Here is a 6,430-nt window from a genome sequence, read left to right on the forward strand (position 1 = left end):
GAGTTAACATATGTCAAAACTACTTATAATGTAATGTAAAAGATTTTCTCTATTTAATGAAATCCCTATTTCCACCCGCATCTACTAAATTACTCTGTCTTTAGTTTCCGCACAAAGAATTTAGTTTATTTATCCTTTTTCCCAAATTTCTTTACAGAGTTAAAAAAAAATAGCAAACCGCATTAAGATAAGAGATGCAAAAATTCTTGGGCAAAACAAATGTCAATCTATTTCTAACAATGACTTTATTTAGATACTCTTCCCCAGTTCTTTAGAAAATAATCAGTTTTAATGCATTATCTTCTAAACATTATATGGATCATCAGTCCATAATAACATAAAAGCACATAAAAAAACAGAATTGCATTAATAAATAATAGGAAAGAATTACATTACAAGAGTTTGGTCTCCCCCAAATTAAAAAATTTGTTTATCCTCAAGCAAAAACAAAAATGAGAGCAGACTTCGAATGCTCCAACACTTTCAATGGCTGCAATTTTTCAAATTCCCTTAGCTGGACCTTCTTGCATTTGCCATGATCTTGCAATGGAAGCACAAATAAACATTGAGATAGAATTGGTTAGTAGCATAAATCAATCAGGTCGGTTTGCCTTACTTTTCCTCACAAGACTTTAGTGTTTCTCTCTGCACTCAAGTATCTTGCGTGAATGTTTAAAATTCTACGACCTGCAATTAATGTTCCCAATTTTGCACTTCATCTTAGTAAAAGTTATCCTACTTACACTTGGTGGATCACTAAGGACTTTTATTAGCTTGCAATGTGGCTTGGGCTAATCAAAGAAATTATGATTTTTTTGAGATTTCAAAAATTAGGGTTATAAGAGAGCATTTATCCTAGAAAACTTCCACTTATTCCGCCTAGGCATATTTATTTTTCAACCTCAATTTATTGTTTTTTAACAGCACTTATGACACCTATTTATTTTTTGCCTTTTTTTTAACAACACTTATGAAACTCTACCCTTTATTTTTTTAAAACTTTGGGCTTACAAGCTTTTTGAGGGTGTCTTATTGTGTGTTGTTTTACCTTCTTGAGACAATTTTTTACCTTAACCCTCCCCTAAATTAGGGGTATATCATGACTAAAACCCTTATGCTCTCGTAAACCCTAAAACAAGGTAGGAGATAATTAAAGTAGGCTTAGAGATTTTACAAAAGACATGATTATCATTTTTGGCTCAAATAAGGTGCAAGGGATAAATTTTTATCAAAGGCTGGCTTTTTGGCTGAGTGGCTGAAAATAAGAAGAAACAAAAATAAGGCCTTAATCACTTCCACCTCATGTAATTAATCTAACAGTCTAAGAATGATGCAAAATCAGGAAAATAAAAATAGACGTTCTCTCACAAGTAGGTTTCACGCAACTCACCGGGGCAAGACAAAGTTGTTGGCTTACCGTACCATGATTTCTTCCAGACATGCTAACCTTTTCTCTTTTTGTTGTGATTCATACTCCACTACTTGAACCGACGCTTGCATTCATGGAACCAGCATTTTCACAAAAATGGTATGCAACATTTCAAGTGTTTGAGTCCTTTAGAAAAAGCTTTGGCAATGACTTCATAAATATCATGTAATTTTTATTCAATGACTGAATTTAAACTACTACAATTAAATTGTTAAAATTAAAATGCACAAAATCAAAAATAAAGAAAAGAAATAACTAACTATCCTAAAAAAAACAAAATGTTAACTAAAAGAAAGATAGGGTAAGAAATCCTGGATTGCCTCCCAGTAAGCGCTTCTTTAACGTCATTAGCTTAATAAGTTAAATGCCTTCAAGGTGGCATGAAGGTCACATAGAACACATCTTCCTTGCATTTTTGCCTCTTAGCTAGAGACTCCATGAAACTCATATATTCCAAAAACACCTTCCATATCATTGCAAGAGAAGTGATAGCGATCAAGGAAAGAATGACACTTAAGGCTTTCTCATATTCTCCATGCCTTTCTTCCTTGACAATCAGTTGATAAGGAGGGGTATTGACTTGGAGAATACTTTCTTGTTAAATTTCTACTTGTGAGCACTCATCCCATTGTTGTGCTTTCTCCTCACTTTTTTCTTCATCTTTTTCTCTTGAATCATGCTCTTCTACAAGGCTTTCCTCATAAGCTTCAACCTCTACAAAGTTTTCTTCCCTTGTGGCCACAAATTTAGTCACTTCTTTTGCTAGCTTACCAACTTGAATTTCTAGACTTTTAAATGCTCTTTGAGTAGATTCAATTGTTTCCTTGAATTGCATCAACAAATTATCCAAATTAGAACTTCTTTCTTCTTCATATTGATTGTAGGGTTGTAACTCTTGCTCCCACTGATAATTTTCCATGGAGTAGCTCTTACCAGCATGAATTTCCTAATTTTGCAATGAGTTTTGATTGGCTTTAGAGCTAGCATGGTATGCCATGAATTCCGTAAACAGACTCTCAAGATTAGGAGTTCTTTCTTCTTCATATTGATTGTAAGGGTTTCCCCACCAAGAGTTTTTCATGGAGTAGAGATAACAATTGTCATTGAAATGCTCTCCTCCACAAAAATCACAATTTACCGGTGGTAAGTGGCTGACCCTTGATCGTGTGCTGTCAAGATGTTCAGTCCACCTCTTAAAAAGATCTTTCATCTTTAAAATGTCTTCTATGGATCAAGTTCTTCGAAGGTTCCACCTTGCAAGCATAGACTCACAAGAAAAAAAATATTTTTTTTGAATAAAATAAAATAAAAAGTGAAAAGATGAAAATTGATTGCTTTAAAATTGGAATATGCAACAATCAAGTACGAAGAACAAAGTTCCCAACAACAGCACCAAAAACTTGTTAACTCGTTGGCAAGTGCACCAAATTTCTGACAAGTAGTAAAATACTCGGAAGTTCGAGTATCGAATACACAGGGACTTTGTTTGTACTTAGATTGATGTAAACCCAATTTATAAGTAAGAGATAAGGAAATAAAATAATAGATAAAGAAAGATAGGAGATAAGATAAAGATTTAAAAGAAAAGATAAAAGATTTAAAGATAAAAATAGAAGATAGAAAAGAAAAATATTTAAATTAAAAGATGATAAAGATAAAAAAAATAGAAGATTAAAAAAGATAAGATAAGAAAAATAAAAGATTGAGATAAAGATAAAGAAAGATAAATTCATAATGAGATAATGTTGGGACTTAGCCTGTCTTATTTGCCTAAGATGTATTATTTTAGATTTTTCTCTGTCAATTTGGTGAATTTTTTCTTACCCACATCTGTTAAAATACTTGCCCCTAATGTCTCACAATGACAAACATATCTTACCTGTCTATCTTTCAAATGTCTTTGCAAAGACTCAATAGATAAAATGTATGAAGTTCTAATTCTAGATGTTTGCTTTAATGCATGGGCATAATGCAATCACTCTATGTCTAGCAATGATTTTATTAAGATACTCTTTCCTTTTAGTTCTATTAGAAATCATCCTCTATCGAGCGACTAATCCCTAAAACTTATGCATGCAAGACCTTCTTTGTATTTCTATTAAGGATTACCCTCTGTCAAACACATAATCCCTAAAGATGATGCAAGGATGAATGATACATGAAATTAAAATAAGAAAGGATAATAGGAAAGAAAACACCTGTTTGTATTGATAAATATGAAGTATACAATATATTTTTTGGCTTTTTAGGCCTGTCAGACCTTAACTAAGGATTTAGTCTCTCATAGCCATAAGGTGCCTTATAGTTGAAAAAGGGGTTAGAAACTGATTGAAGAGAAGGGATGGAAAAAGGATAGAAAAAGAAAGATTTTCCATATTAGAGACACCCAGGCTTAAGATGTATTTATTAGAAAACTCTGAGTCTCCAGGATGGTGTCTTTTCTCCTTGGCTTGACTCCCTTTTTATAGTTGTTGGAGTGGACTTGGGTCTGATGCCAAAAATCTTCCTTATTCATATTTTTGATATTTTTTGGATCTTTTTCGATTATAATATGTTTTTTTTATATATGCAAGTCATAAATAAGAAAAATATCAATTCTTAAGATTGAAGCAAAAATAACTGCTAAATCAATATTTTAAAGATATTTTCAATATATTTTTATTATAAAAAATAGTTCATATTAGCAGTTATCAAGTTTGGCCTCCAAGCTCCCAACAAAAGTGATTTAGTCTGCCATAGCCATGAGAGACTTTACACTTCAGGAACTAATAGAAGAAGAGATTGTTTGACTAATAGCAAGAAAATGAGGAATGATTAAGAAAGAGGATTTCCCCTACGAGAGAGGCTCATATTTTGGATTTCTTCACGGGAGAGCTCTAAAATTCGGTGTGTCTTTTCCTTCTTACTCATTTTATAGGTCAAAGGTAGCTTACTTTTCACCCTGACTTCATGCATCAGCACGCTAAGCGTGCTTTTGGGCTTCCTAGTAGGCCTTCTTGCGCTAAGTTTGGGTTGTGGGTTGAGCGAGACTACGCACTAAGTCTAAACTTGCCCGTTAAGCGAGACTGCGCGCTGAGCCAGGATTACGCGTGGAGGGAGCTATCCAATTCTTCTAACTCTTCTTCAAGGCTTTTTTTTTTCTTTAATTCTTGGATCCATTTTTCTCTAAAGTACTTGAATTCTTTTTCTTTTGACTTTTGTTAATAAAAAATTGTAAAGATATTAATTTCTTCGTTATTTCATTCAAAAAAATAGTAAAGTGAAGAAATTACAATCATTATTAACCAAAATTGACTATGAAATTAACTTAAATTCCACAGTTATCAACTTAAAAGAATCAAATTCAATATCACTTAGACCAACGACTTATTAGTTATAGAATGTTTATATATCTCATCTAAAAGGAAAAAACTGTATTTTTTAAAAGTCATAAATATGGATAAATTAGTTGTTCAACAATTAGCATACATCACACCCAGCAATCAACTCTGTTTCAGCAGAAAGATTAGGGGCCAAGATAACCACAAATAGTTGTAGCTCACATGAGAACAACCAACTGAGGCATTAAAATATGCATCTGTCTTTTTAATGGATTCCAGAAGAAAATGAACGGTCAAGCTACAAGTTCTTCGGCAATAATATTGCAACTTAATTTTGAATATAATGCCTTAGAATGATAACTTGTCATTCAAATAAAAAAATTTATTTTAAATGTGAATATTTTTCTCGATTATTTTTATAATGCTTTAATTTTAATCGGAAGGGCATGACAAAATAATCCTTTTTCAAGTTAAATGTCGATAGCTCGTGAATTCTAAATGGAAAAACCTTTTGTACAGATTGGGTGGCAAAGACAGGTGTAGGGAGGATGTTGATTTTAAAGCTTGGATTCTTGTAGTATCTTTGGATATGCATATGTCAGAAGCTATAATATGTAATTTCGAAGTCTTTTCTACATATCTAGCTAACGCAAAAAATACGATCGAGCATATATATAGGTGAGTTGAAAATGCTAATTTAAACTCACTATAAGCCGGTGGAGATTAATTAGCAGCAGTCTCTTGTCTGATGCTATGGGAATCGTTTTATATTTTCTTTTTTTCTTCCCCTTTTTTGATGCAAATATAATAAAAAAGGACAAATAAAAAGAAAGTGATTTGAATAAGAAAAGTACAAATTTTCATGCGTATCCAAGAACGTTATTGAATTAAAAAGGAAGAAACCTTTCAAGGACGAAACACGTGAAGAAATATGGCCTGGATTAAGGGTTAGCTATCTGTTAATTCAATTAAATATATGTTTGGCTTTCCATCAAAAGCACAGAGCGTGCATTTAAAAACATAAAAATTATTAGAAGTTATATAGGCTAACTTCTTTAAAGACGTGGAAACCAGAAGTGCATGTTGTCTGACGTGACATAAAACCAAACAGGTTATGAGTTTTTTTTTTTTGTTTTTTTTTATGTAAGGTTCTTAATTTTTGAATAGAGACTTTGATCTTTCCAATTATTTTGTACTATTCAATTAGAAAAATAAGTATTAACTATATTAATCTTCAACTTCGCCCTTTAATATTTTAACTACAAACTATTAAAATTTATATACGTTTTATTCTATTTTTGTTATTTATGATTTTAATTAATCATAATTATATTTTGATAATTTTTTAAGATTTTATTTATTTACATTATAAAAGGTGTTATTTAAATTTACTGATACCATAAATTAAATATTCTTATGCAAATGTTTTATAGACAATTACATTATCGCTACATCGTATTAATGAACGAATTGTGTATCATTACGGGTGAAATGGTAAAAATATTAAACGCTATCAGTCTATTTATAGACATTTACATTATCGCTAGCTGCATCGTATTAACTAATTGTTTTTTTTTCTGAATTAATTAACTAAATTAATATTTATACTTATCAAATCAATTTTACTTATATAATATACAATTAAAATATCTGCCTCCGCTCCATTCAGATCCCGGCGCCA

Source organism: Glycine max, chromosome 8 (genome assembly GCF_000004515.6).
Source record: "Glycine max cultivar Williams 82 chromosome 8, Glycine_max_v4.0, whole genome shotgun sequence".
Lineage (NCBI taxonomy): Eukaryota > Viridiplantae > Streptophyta > Magnoliopsida > Fabales > Fabaceae > Glycine > Glycine max.